The following is a 15373-nucleotide window of genomic DNA, read 5'->3' as shown; positions in this document are numbered from 1 at the left end:
CTAGCCTGTAGACATAATCTGGATATTTGGAATCTACAAAGCCTGGAGGTTGTTTAACATATACTTCCTCCTCCAATTCTCCATTGAAAAAAGCACTTTTCACATCCATTTGAAAGACAGTAAACTTTTTGTGAGCAGCATAAGCCAAAAATATCCTTATGGCTTCTAACCTAGCAACTGGTGCAAATGTTTCATCATAATCAATTCCCTCCTGTTGAGAATATCCTTTTGCAACCAACCTTGCCTTATTCCTTGTAATTATGCCATCACTATCAGTTTTGTTTCTGAATACCCACTTTGTACCAACAACAGATCTATTCTTTGGTCTTGGTACTAGGGTCCAGACTTTGTTTCTTTCAAATTCATTTAACTCTTCCTACATTGCTTGCAACCAATCAACATCTTGAAGAGCTTCTTCTACTTTCTTTAGCTCAGTCTGAGAAAGAAAAGAATTATAAAGACATTCATTTGAAGTACCTGTTCTAGTTCTGACACCTGCATCAGGATTTCCTATTATCAAATCAGGTGTATGTGATTTAGTCCACTTCCTTGCAGATGAAAGGTTTTCTCTAGAACTGGATGCTCTCCCATGATCCATGCTGTCTTCATTTTCATTTTCTGATGCTCCCCCTGAAACTATGCTCTCTGAGTTGGATTCTTCAGAATTTAGATTTTCAGTACTATCAGAACTTGGCTTATCAGAACTTGATGAATCAGAACTTGAAGAGCCAGATGTATGTTCTGATGCTTCTTGTGATGTGGTAAGATCATGAGTATGCTCCCCCTGCATAGGTGCATCTTCCTTAGGCGTAGTCACCACAGTTTCAATAACATCAGAGTTTAATCCATCAGAGTTTGCAGTATCAGGACTTAGATTGTTAGGATTTTCAGTATCAGAATTTGAGTCTTCATTTTCAAATCTCAGCTGATCATGATCAATAAAATCTTCAAGTCCAGTAATTTTCTTGTCATCAAAAGAGACATTGATAGATTCCATGACCACTCTTGTTCTCAAATTATAGACTCTGAAGGCTTTTGTGGAAAGTGGATATCCAACAAAGATTCCTTCATCAGCTTTTAGATCAAATTTGGATAGCTGTTCAGGATGAGTCTTGAGAACAAAACACTTGCATCCAAATACATGAAAATACTTCAGATTTGGCTTATTTTTCTTCACCATCTCATATGGTGTCTTTCCTTGCTTGTTAATGAGTGTTGCATTTTGAGTAAAACAAGCAGTCTGCACAGCTTCAACCCAGAAATAGGTTGGAAGCTTTGCTTCTTCAAGCATTGTACGTGCAGCTTCAATGAGAGTTCTATTCTTTCTTTCAACAACTCCATTTTGCTGTGGAGTTCCAAGAGCAGAGAATTCCTGCTTGATTCCATGGTTTTTGCAGAACTCTTCTATTATCAGATTCTTGAACTCAGTGCCATTATCACTCCTTATTGTCTTCATAGAATCTTTGACCAATTTATCCAGTTGTTTGACATGATCAATCAAGATAGATGAAGTTTCACTTTTTGTGTGCAAGAAATACACCCATGTGTATCTGGTGAACTCATCCACTATGACCATATCATATTTCTTCTTTGCAATAGACATGACATTTACTGGACCAAATAGATCAACATGTAGTAGGTGATAAGGCTCAAGAATTGATGATTCAGTCTTGCTATTGAATGAGGATTTTCTTTGTTTAGCCTTCTGACAAGAATCACTAAGGCCATCAGGAGCAAATACTGACTTTGGCAGTCCTCTCACAAGATCTTTCTTGACTAATTCATTTATATTGTTGAAATTTAAATGAGAGAGTTTCTTGTGCCAATTCCAGCTTTCTTCAATTGATGCTTTACTCATCAGACAGATTGCAGAACCATCAATACTTGTTGAAAGCTTAGCTTCATAAATGTTACCATGCCTGTATCCTTTCAGAACAACTTTGCCTTTAGATTTACTCACAATTTCACAGTGTTCTTCAAAGAAATCAACATGATAACCTCTGTGACAGATTTGACTTATACTCAACAGATTGTGTTTAAGTCCTGAGACCAGAGATACTTCTTTAATGATGACATTCCCAAGATTGATATTGCCATATCCCAAAGTTTTTCCAACGTTGCCATCTCCATAAGAAACACTTGGGCCAACTTTCTCCACAAAGTCTGATAGCAAGGCTTTATTTCCAGTCATATGTCCTGAACATCCACTGTCCAGAACCAGGATGTTTTTCATATTTCCCTGCAATCACAAAGACCACTAATGATTAGTTTTAAGGACCCAGACTTGCTTGGATCCTTTGGCCTTATCAAGTTTGTTAACATTTGCAGTGGATTTAGCATCAGAGTTTATGTTAACAGTTTTCTTATCAGAATTTACATTATCAGACTTTGAATTAGAATTTATACTAGTAGGAACAATGGAAACTTTCTTTAAAGAAGGTTTTATTTGATAATAATCATAGTACAAACTATGATATTCCTTACAAGTATAAATGGAATGCCATAAACTACCAGAATGAAAACAAGGATTTTGTGGCTTATATCTAACAGACTGACTCTTAACTCCTGACTTTGATGGTAAGGAGTTTATGTTCTTATTCTTCCTGCAAAAAGAAGCCAGATGGTTAGAACTTCCACAGTTATGACACGTTTTCCTAGGAGCTTTAGGAACAGGTTTATAATCATTACTTTTATTCACACCTTCTTTTCCATTCCTATTTTTCCTAGGTGATTTTACCTTGTTTGCATTCTTAACATCTTTCAGCTTATGCTTAAGCTGCTTCTTTGTCATTAAACCTATGTTTACTTCAGCTGTCTTTCCCTGTTTTAGTTTGTCAGAAGTTAATCCCTCTTTAACTTCTGATTTCTCATTATCAGACTTTACTGCTACAAACTTAACAGGTTTTAACTTTGGTTTTTGCTGAACAACAACAGGTTTAATTTCTATAGTTCCTTTATCACTCTTCTCCTCTCCATAACCTAAGCCCTCTTTCCAGTTTTCACTACTTAGCAAGTTTTAAGTTGTTCTGCCAGAGTTAGTCCAAGTCCTGATAATCTCTCTTTCCTTTTCTAACTCAGTTTTTAGAGATTCATTCATTTTTAGCACTTCATCCCTAACATAAAAAGCATCATCTCTATCCTTCTGAGTTTGATGGAACATAACTAACTCTTTTTCTAAGAAATCATTTCTTTTCTTAAAAGCAAGATTTTCAGAAGTTAATCTTTCACATGTTAAAGTTTGATCTCTATAACTAACAAACATGGTTTTAAGATATCTTCTCAACTCATTAATATCATCAGTATGAAAAGCATAAGTAGTCTGGGGTACCTTTGATTCAACAGCTTCAGAACTGCTTTCAGCACTTGCTTTATCAGCATTTGCCATCAAAGCATAATTCTCCTCACTTTCAGAGTCTGAGGTGTCTGTCCAGTTTTTCTTCTTTGTGACAAGAGCCTTGCCTTTGTCACCCTTCACTTTCTTACAATCAGGAGATATGTGGTCTTTCTTACCACAGTTATAGCATTTGACATTGGTGTAATCTCCTCTGTCAGACTTTCCTCCTCTGCCCTCAGATCTTCTGAAATTCTTCTTATCGGAACCTGTGCCTTTCCTGGAAAACTTCTTTCCCTTCCTGAACTTCCTGTATGCAATCTTTGTGATCCCTTTCACCATAAGAGCACACAGTTTCATCATCTCCTCATCAGCATCAGTCTCAGGCAAGCTTTCAGAATCTGAGTCATCATCACTTTCAGAACTTGATGACTCAGTATCAGACTTTGTAAAAAAAACTTTACCCTTGTCTTTCTTGAGGTAGCTACCTTGGGGGATTCTTCTTCAGCCTTAAGAGCAATTATCCTTGACTTTCCTCCTTTCCTCTTACTTCTTTGTTCCATCTCAAGTTCATGAGTCTTGAGCATTCCATAAATTTCATCAAGAGTTGTTTCATCAAGATTCTAGTTGTCTCTTATTGTTGTTGCCTTCAAATCCCAACATTCAGGAAGAGCCAACAGGAATTTAAGGTTTGAGTCTTCAAGATCATACTCCTTATTAACCAGTGACAAATCATTCAAGAGTTTGACAAATCTATCATATAAATCAGTTAATGACTCATTAGCCTTTGAGTCAAAGTGTTCATACTCTTTAGTGAGTATTGTCTTCCTGTTCTTTTTAATTGTATCAGTTCCCTGACACCTTGTTTCCAGAGCATCCCATATCTCCTTTGCAGTCTTGCAGTTAATTACCCTGTTTGACATTACATTATCAATGGCACTATGCAGTAAGTGTCGTACCTTAGCATCCTTAGCAATTGATGTGATATCTTCAGCAGTATAATCACTCTTCGCCTTTGGTACAGTCTTTCCTGCTTCACCTGCAACTACAACAGCGAGCTTGGTTGGTTTATGAGGTCCTTCCTTGATTCTATCAAGATATTCTGGATCTGTGGCTTCCAGAAACATGGTCATCCTCACCTTCCATATGGCATATTCAAATGGTCTCAGTATGGGAACTCTGATAGTCTCATACCGACTTTGAATGTGTGTCTTTGGAGGTTCTTCAGTTTGGTAGGCTTAGTTGGAGTTTCTGTGTCAGACATGATTGTGTTTGGATCTTAAACTGTTTGTGCGTTAACAGATAGGCTCTGATACCACTTGTTAGGTCGCACACACTGTAGAGGGGGTGAATACAGTGTAAAGTACAATCAAATCGAACTTTTAATAACTCAAGTAACAGAAAACAAACTTTATTGAAACAATAAACTCTGTTACAGTATGGAACTGTTACCTCTCAGTGATGAACAAATATCACGAGAGCTGCTAGGGTTACAATTAATAATCTTCTCGAATATGATAACACTTATAGTGTAAACCCTATGTCTGTGTTTATATACTACACAGTTACAAGATAATCGCTAATTGATATGGAATATAATTCTGCTTCCTAAAATATATCAATCAGATATATTTTCTTCCAAGCATTCTATTCTTCATAGAACTCCTTCTTCATGCATATCTCTTCTTATGTTTATCTCGATCTTCTTTCTTTTAATCAGCTGCTGTCCTTATCTAAACGTCCTTCAGTACTTAAGTTCTGATATCCATCTTCTGATGATTATCTCCTGATAATATAAGTGATGGTATCCTTAAGTCCTGACTTCCAGTAAGTACTCATTTATCCTGTTTAAGTCAGATCTGAAAACTAAACATAAATCATATTAGCCATGACATTATCAAATATATCTAACACAGTTGTCAACAGATAAGTATTTAAGGGAGGGTTTCTTTCGATACTATAGTCAAAATATTTAAAATATGCCGAGATAATATTTTCTTTGATGATCTGAAAGTATTAAACTGATTTTTTTGAAAAGTAGATCTTTGGACTTTTAAACCATATTAAATCATTAAATAAATATTTAATATTTACATAATATTATTAAATAATTAAACCTCAAATAATTCTATTTTTAAAATAATTAAACTATTATATGGTGTGATCGCAAATTTTTTCATTAAATCGCAAGGTTACTATTCATAAAGGTCTTTTACCGATGTCAAAAATTCGGGCTTTTACATTGAGCATTGTCACAAACAGATGCACCAACAAAACAGACTTGACAATCAACATATTACCCTACATTTCAGCCTTATGAAGACTTAAAAATCTCATTGACACTTATGTTTATCAAAAATAAATAACTTGGCTTTAAGAGAGTAATATTAAGGCATCCCATAAGTTAACAACCACCTTCTAATTCCTCTTGAACTATAATTGACCATATTACAAAGAAACACCAACCAAAAAATAGAACCAATGAGTTGAGTCAAACAATAAGACCCTCTTTCCTAATTTACTGGACTTTGATTCTCGAGTGCTAACACTATTTATCTCCTTGAAAGACAGTAGTAATTGGATTGAATCTCTACACTTGCCTCATGGAATCACTTCAAAAACCAATGAAGTTAATGGTGAAGTTCATTCATGCAAAAATGAGAGCACATTACTTGAAACATCTTCTATTATTCAGAAAAAGTTGCCAAAACTCAGTTATGATTAAATTCCCCTCTGAATGTCTAAATAATTTTTTATCAAAGAGCTAAACTAGATTGAGTTGCTTGCATTAAAATTAGTAATAATTTTCTTTCATTTCTAAGCCAAGCTTTCATGAAACATAGTGCTTGCATTGTGCTTTCCAACTAAGAACCCTCATTCATTTTTGGTTAGAGGCTACATACTGAGGTAGACCTTGATGATGCCAATTCAAAATCAAGGGTTTCATCACTCTTTAGCAAAGACCTTAGAGCATCATCATATTGTAAGTGCAAGTAAACCTGCAATGGATACATGATTTGAGAATGGTATTTCAGAGAGAAAATCATTCAAATCCACTCCAATCAAAATGGAGGTTCAGCTTTACTGAACAACATCCCTTAAAACTATTGTCTAAGATGTATTTCCCTAAAATGTTGAGACAATAAGTCCAATTATCTTGATTTATCAATGATAGGAAATCCATAAATATGGTGGTCCCTTCCAAAGGGAAGCAGGGTTTAAGAATCCTATCGGAGTGGAAGATACATTCAATTCCCCTCAAGTATACCAGAGCTTCATGAAAGTAACATTATTTAACTATTTGATTCTATTTTTCTCAATAATAAAACTGTTTGAGTTACTTTTATAGTCCCTCATATTATTGAGGAGGCCAGTTCCTGCAATATTTTTTATTATCAAGGTAAGTTCATTTTTGCAGTGTCAGCAGTGTATCCTTACTAATACTAACTCAAACTTGATTATATTTGATTTTATTATATTATTTTAGATATCTCTAATACCAACTCTCATATCATACATTGTTTAAAATTTTATTAAGTAAATGCGTGGAGGGAGAAAATACTTTTTATTTTCGTATTTTTCCTTGAATGTGAAAGGTAATAGTTCAGATAATACACTAAGAGTTGTTTAATTAGTTAATTAAACTAATAATACTTGCAAGTCAACTAAAAAACCAATTAATTATTTATTTATACTCCAAATATTTACATGTGCAAAAAATAATTTTAATTACAGGATAATATAATGTCTACTCCAACACATGCGAGGATAATTTTAGAAGGGATTAAAAGGAAAAGCATAATTCAAATATCATGAGATATTGGTTTTCATGTAATATTATGTTCCGAAACTATTAATTATATAAAATAAATTTCAGGTAAAATAAATATATAGACACAATTTATGGAGAGGTTGATGAAAGGAGAGTTCGGGTAGATAAACTAGAGTATGTGTACAAGGTTTTCTGTACCATAACTGCAGTAGATGTTGTTGTTGTAGGAAGTATTACCTACCGGGGGAAAAGGTATAAAATTTCAATTAGAGTGAGTGTTGAATCGTCAATAATAGTTTATGTATTTGAGTGAGTTGTTGAATATTAATCTTAATTACATACCTAACTAACCATGTGTTTGTCATCAGGGTCACTTGTTGGTCCATCAATAGTATCTATCGGCCATTGACAAGTGTTGGTCCATCAATGGTAAGCTTAAAAGCAAAATCATTGATAGCTCAAATTGTTAAATCAATAGCTATCTTATATAGCAGTTGATAGGTGTACATTCTGCACAATGAGTGCAAATGACCAAACAATTATTCAAACACTCCTAGGACTGAGGAAAGGGAGTGAAAACACTGAGAGTTAGAGACTGCTTTTATAACAGGCAAAAGGAGAGATGTATGAATGAGAGGCGGGCTATTTCTTATGGCCTTGCAAGTGAGGTAGAGAGTTCCACCTTAGAAGGTAAAGGTGAGGGTGTGAGGTTTGTGATCCGGGGGGAGCCCCTGATGCAAGAAAATAGAGAACATGAAAGAAATGCAGGTACAACTAAATCAAAATGAATAATCTTGGTACTGATGATAATGAGGATGCTACAAATCCCATAAAAGTCTATCACACTCCAGTGGCACAAAATCTGGACTCTATGTGAGAATTTTACCTTCTAATATCCTCAAGTGAACACAAATTCCTAGATGCTAACAAAAAGGGGAGAAGTTAGATATATCCAACTGAGGGCGAGCAAGAGAAAAAGTACGTGATTCTATCCAAACTGAGGGGGGAGCAAGAGAAGAAGTCTGCATCTATATCCAACTGAAGGGGAGCAAAACATCAATAGAGGAAGAAAAAAGATAAAAATGGGGAAATCACTAGAAGGAAACAGGGAATCAACCAAAGGGGAGTAAAGACCCAACTATTTCCAAAACTTGGAGGCTATGAACTCGCTACAGATGAAGACTTGTAAACATATTGAGTTGTTGATAAACCTGTCTCTAACAACTCAACTAGAAGCTGGCCACAGAGCTAGGGTTACAACTGAAAGCTAGGATACAGTCAAGAAACCCAAGGGAAGGAGGACTAGAACAGCTGCAAGGAAGAAACAACATTTAGTTGTTACTTCTACTTCATTTATTTTTGAATGTATCAACTATAATAACTACTAGATTTAATAAGGATCCTATTCCGTCTGAAGAAAAGCCTGTCAATCCTAAAGTGTGTTATAATTCTCCTTTCTAAGAAGGACTTGAAGGTCATCAAGAATGAGAAGGGTTTAAATAAACCAGACTTCAAGGATAAAATTTCCTAATCAGTGAAGAATGACGAGGATAATGACTCAATCATGTATCCAACTAACATGAAATGAGCAGTCTCCTTATAAAATTTCATCCTGAAAAGATCCATGAAGTTATAAAATTGCATTCCACCTCAAAACTGTCTGAAAGTCCAGTATTTGACCACGAGAAAAGAATCAGCAACATATAACTTCAATATCACATCTTGAAAGAAGGATACACACTCTTGACATGAAGATATGCTTAGACTTAACAAGAGTTGGAAATCTTACCTCCACTGCCAAAAGCCTAATACTTCAGATAATCAATGAAGATCCAGTATTTATATTGAAGAAGCTGAATGTTAAGATGACGTATGATGGATCTTTCCTCTAATTTTAAAAAGATATATTGGAGTATCAAATAGCAAGGAAATCGGAAAGAAACTATTTTCTCATCTGCTCAGCCTGAAGGAGCTACTTTCAGAGTAACATCTTTTCCTCAAAACTATTTCCTTGTACACTTTATTTATCAGTAGCTTAATATAATACAATTATGCATTCTTAATGTTCATAAGTCAAAATGTGTTTTTTTATCATCAAGGCTTTAATTTTGGTTGTTATTCTATCAGTCATAAGTTGGGGGAGATTGTTAGTAATCAAACCTAAATCCTGATGATAAGAAAATCACATTGCATAATTATGTTAAGACAAACTGTAGCATTCAATGGCTAGCCATCCTAAGAGATAGTCGTTGAAGTAGTTTTCCATCAACTTTTGAGGTTTTTGTAACACTTTTCTGTGAGATTCTTTGTTATAAATAGTAATGTTGTTATCCATTCAAAAGTTATGTTGATTCAAAGGCTAATGTAGAACAGGGTGGCTAATTATAAATATACGATTTCATATAATTCTGATTAAATGAAAGTGAGCTACCAACTGCTAAGTGAAGCTACATCATCAACTGCTAACTACATCAACGCACCAATGGCTAATCTAGTGACTGCCAACGACTAAGGGAACTCACATAGCTGGTGATAGTGACTTGATATTGGTCAAGTCCGGAGTGTGACGCAGCACATGGGCTAACGGGAATCACAGTAAAAAAATGGAAGCCAAGATAAACTTTGCATGTGATCTTGGATTCTGAAGAAGAAGAAACATTATATTTCCATGCATGAAAAATTGGAGGGATCTTCAATACAATATATCAGTATATAATCTAGCCTCATTTATCAAGCCTCACGGGAAAGAATGAAGAATCAACCTTGCTGGACCTAGAAGACTATGCTATAATTTGTCTAGCAAGAATTGTAACTTGGTAATATATAAACCAAGTTATAGTAGATGTTTTACTTAAGAATTAGGTTTACATTCTTGAGAGAGAAGAGGTAGAGAGAGAGATCCTCCTCTGAGTGAAATATTGTAACCTGCAGCTGTGAGATTACATTGTAATCGTAGCAGATTATTTCTTCAATATAAATCGCAGGTGGCAAGTCAAAAAACAAACCACCTAAAAAATTTGATTATCCTTGTTCAATTTAATTTTCCCAAATAAGAATTATTGTGAAAATTTTAATTTATATTCAACACCTCTCTACAAATTAACCTAAATTGACTGTTAGTGGATAAAAAAGATACATGCTTAGCAGTCTTAACAAAATTTGAAGCTTTATTAAACAAGGGAAAATGCTCATAATAGTTGTGATACATATTATGATAATCACTACAAGTATAAATTGAATGCCAAATACTACCATAGTAAAAATAAGGATTTTGTGGTTTATAAAAATAGTGATCTACCCATAACATCAAACTTAGGGATTACAATAGCCTTCTTTTTAATTTTCATGTAATCAATAGTAATATGATTAAAATTACCACGGTTAAAACAAACTTTTCTAGGAGCATCAAGAATATACTTATGGTTCTTGGCTTTATTTATTCCATAATTTACCATTTCTTCCTCTTTTAGAACTTTGAATCTAAGGTTTACCTATTACCTCACTTATTTTCTTTTTCAGTTGTCCTTTAGACCGAAGTCCCATATTTTTATCCTTCTTTCTTGATTCTTTTAGTTCAACTTTTTCCTTGTCAGGATTTAAGATGTGGATCCCTTGTCTTATACTGACTTAGGCTTATTTTCTACAGTACTGACAAACTTAACTAGAGTTACATTAGTGATATTCATGTCAATATTTCTATATCTATCATCATTATAACCTAAGCATTATTTCCATTTCTTATCAGTTATCAAACTATGATCCTTTTTCTAGGAAACTATGAACCTGTTTGTGACGCCCTCCAAACCCGGGTCAGAAGTTTGGGGTTCACAACAAACACACACAATATATAAACCTGTATATAAAATATTATATGCATTGACCCTTCTTTACACAACCATGGATCACAACAGGTTAAAGTATGAAAACAAGCCACAACCTTATCTTTTATTACATCGTACCAAATCCCAACTAGTTCAACTTACAGCTGATAAGGATATCATTCTTACAATCTTGCATAACTCATCTACAATAAACAACTCCTTCTAGGTCGATCCAACTTAACCTGGAATTCTAGCTCGCACACTAGACTGAGAATCCTCGTTACCAACAATTTCCCTTTTTCAACTGTTGAAAACATAAAAAGGTTTGCGAGTGAGCTAACTAGCTCAGTAAGTCATAATAGCAATAACTGAGGTTAAACAATGACCAATTGAAGTGATTCAGAAGAATCAAGTTTCTGGATAAGCAATGATTAGAATTGGACATTCACTTTCATTTTTAAAAACCAAGGTTAGGCTGCTGATCAGTCACGTACTAACCCCGAACAAGGCACACAACTCTGCTCTCTGTACTGGATCCAAGGCACACATTGGCCTATTATGACCACGAATCTGGTCCAACCACGAATCAGGTCTATATTTAAAAGCAATCCAATTCCAGAATAACAATATGATAAACAATATAAATCAATAAGTTGAATCATAAACAACATTTATCTTGAAGCATAGGGTGATTTATAATTCCAAGAAGGTATAACAACGGAATCATAAAGATTGGCTTTCAATCAAAGAAATAATCAGAAAATAGAAGACCAAAGGTTCAAGGGTTACAAGGATTGGTCTTCTGATAAACAAGCATAAAGGTTGGTATATCAAGCAATTTAGTATCAAGAATCAGTATGTGATAGATATGTATTTGTGGAGTAGTATCGTATAGGTGTGGTTCGTATCTGAAAATTCAACAATCAATGGTTTATGAAGAATCAGGATTATGACTCAAGATCAATAAGAATCAGGGTTTAGGGTTAAGTCTTTCAAAGTACTTGCAATATATAACAAGATTTATTTTGAATACTAGCAACATGTTATAAAGAAGTTCAGAAATATTTGCAACATATCTTGAAGAAAGTTTAGAAGTACTTGCCTTATCACAAATGATTTCCATCTTGTACTCATCTAACAGTTTTACTTTTCACTGACTTCCCTTCTTTTTCTATGTCTTGCTTCTATTCATCAATCACTTGAATTCTCTTTCTACGCTTCAGTTCTATTTACGGATCACTGGCTTTCTTTTTCTATGCCTCGTTTACTCTGCTAGGCATCACAAGTATCTTTCAATATTCAATCTCATATTATTCTAATCGTCACATAGAAGTCATAAGTTTTTATCTACCCTTCGTTTTACCCAAATCCGATTTACGGATTGAAAGTTATGACTAAAACAGTCAAACAATAACCACATAGACACATAACATATCAATCAGATAGCACGTAGAACATAGCACGCAAGGTATTCGATCAAAATAATTTTTCAAAGAAAATTCGGGGTTAAAATGATTTTTCAAGTATTTAATACAAATTTTTAAACATTTTTCGAAATTAAAACGGGACTCCGAATCATTTTATAATTAAGTAATAGGGTTCGAACACCCGAATTTGAATTTAAAATAATTATATAATAATTATCGAGCCTTGAAAATAATTTAAAATAATATTTTAAATAATAGGGTTCGAACACCCGAATCTAATTATTAAATCAATTAAAATTAATTAATAATTAATTAAATAATTAATCAATTAATAATAAATTAGTCGATTAATTAAAATAATTAAAAACTAATTAAAATTAATTAATAAAATAATTTTGATTTATTTTTTAATTAAATAAATAATTAAAACAATTTTCTAAATTTAAAATAATTAAATAAACAATTTTTCTGATTTTTCAGGAAAACCACCGGGGGCTAAATCAAAATTTTCCACCCCTGGTCACCTTCTCCGGCGAGCTACCAATGGAGTTTCACCAGGATTCTTTTCCCGAGCCCAGAGCTTCTGAAAAACTGCAGATGTGCTATTCACGATGTCCGAAATCAATCTCCACTCTTCATTTGCCCAGAAAATCAGACTATAGTCGCGAAAAATTGCGACGAACGCCGTCGCCGTTGTGCCCAAAATCCGGCGAACCCAAAATCGAACACCAACAACAAAATTTTATACATGAATCGAACCTTCTAATCATGATCTACTTACTGGTACTATTCACTCAATCCCAGGTTTAACAGATTAAAAGTTTCTAATTTCAATTGGAATTATTCAAGAACATAAACCCTAATTTCAAATTTCCAGAATCAAACATCAATTTCTATATGTTATTGGACTCCAAATTCATCATATAATATACCAAAATGACCAGGAAGAAAAGATCTACATGATTATGCTATCAAATCATATCAACAACATCAAGAAAATAATTTCATAATTTAATCTTTACATAATTCGAATTAAAATAAATAAATAAGAAAAATACCTTAATTCCTGCATAAAACGGATAATTGATTATGAAAGTACTTTTCGAGAGCTTCGTTTTGATATATGGCACGCCCGAATCGGAATTCGATAACGCCCTCATTTGTGCGATTAGTTTTCAAGAACGCAGTATATTATTAGGGTTTTCTCTGTGTTTTACTGGTTTATATTGTCTGATTATGATTATACGAGTGAAATAAAATAGAAAAAGGGCTATATATATTTATGGAATATTGGATCATGTTGGATCGTATTAGATCGATAAATTAGTTACTTAGCCGCTAAGTATCTGTAAAAACGATCCGTTTTGGATAATTATCAACCGGTTTTGGATAATTATCAAAACATGGCTTCTTATAAAGCACTTTATACGAAAATAATGTAATAATATCCCGTCTTTCGGGAATACGGATTTTGTTGATATATCGAAATACTTATTGTATCAAAAATTGTATGTCGGAGCGTGTACGGGTTAAACCGTAATCCGGATTGAAAAAGTCAAAATACGGAAAATGTCCGGAATTATCAGATTAGGTTAGGAAGGAGTTTTCGGAAGAGTTTCGGGTTGTAAAAACGCAAAAACGGTTGAATTTTGGAAAATTGCCGATTTTATAAAATAGTTTTGTAATTATTCAGAAAATAATTAATAGTTTCATAAATCAATATAAAATCATATAACGATCCAAAAATTATCAGAAAAATATCACAATCATCTATACTTTATTCTGGACATATTAGAATTAACATACCTATACTTTTTCACATATAAATATCCACATATCAATACCAATCATTAGATAAAATACCAAAAATCATTTAATAATCATATAATAATCATTTATTAATAAAATAATTACACGTGATATCCCGGATATTACATCCTTCCCCCTTAAAAGGATTATGTCCTCAGAATCACACTAAGGATCAGATAATGATACATTCAAGTATCTCACTTCTATTTTCTTAGGTTGATCCCTCAACCTTACAACTTTTAATAAACTTTAACTCGCAACACCAATCATTACTTAACAGCCTCTTACTGACATCATATTCTATTAATTGCTCATATAACTCAATTCAAGTATCCATTTTTTATATATAATGGAGCTAAATTGGTCTTTATGAGTATACACATATGAACACCTATGAACCTGCTATACGTGTGACGGTGAAGCCAACTCACTTGCACTTATCCGGTCTATTTTACTATTCAAAAGGACCAACATAATGCGTATTAATTCTCTTTCCTTTCTAATTCTAGTAATTTGTGCTCATGAACATTTGCAATAGTTACTGGTTGGTGAACCTCATTCCCACAAGTTTCTTTATTCAATTAACTTAGTTTGTAATCGCATTCGAGGCTCATTAATTGTCCCATTAACCTTTTTGTGCATCTGCGAATGATATATTGCAACTAGGGCGTATTTGATTTCGAACGTTCTTGAAATTACTTTGGAATTAAGAATCAACGAGAAAATCTTAACCGAATATAATTGACGCACAAACTTATCTCCATATCTTATTTTCCTTGAATCACAATCGAGTATATTTGCTGAGCGAAACTTAATTACTATTTTGAAGAAAATGCACTAACCTAGAGGCATTACCAGCATATTCTAACCCATATTATCATTTGCTTTGGTTCTAAGAAGTTCCCATACGAAACTGACTGCAATGCTTTCCTTGACGACTAGTCACATATAACATTTATTCTTTCTTTGTCATACTATCAGAAAGTCTTCTTTGCCATCTAGGTCTTGTATCATATTCTTGGAGTAACTTGAATCTCTTGAGCTATCGAGGTTTAACCAAATTCCTATCCTTTAGTTTTGTCATACTTAATGCCCCATTCATCTAGGAGTGATATATACTATTCTGGTTCGACATAATTCATCGTATCCTGAATACTCCTGTCAAATCTCAAATCAAACAATATTGATCATTTACAATTAATTTCTGGATCTG

This window comes from Apium graveolens, chromosome 8 (genome assembly GCF_009905375.1).
Source record: "Apium graveolens cultivar Ventura chromosome 8, ASM990537v1, whole genome shotgun sequence".
In the NCBI taxonomy this organism is placed as follows: domain Eukaryota; kingdom Viridiplantae; phylum Streptophyta; class Magnoliopsida; order Apiales; family Apiaceae; genus Apium; species Apium graveolens.
Note: the sequence above shows the minus strand (reverse complement) of the source record.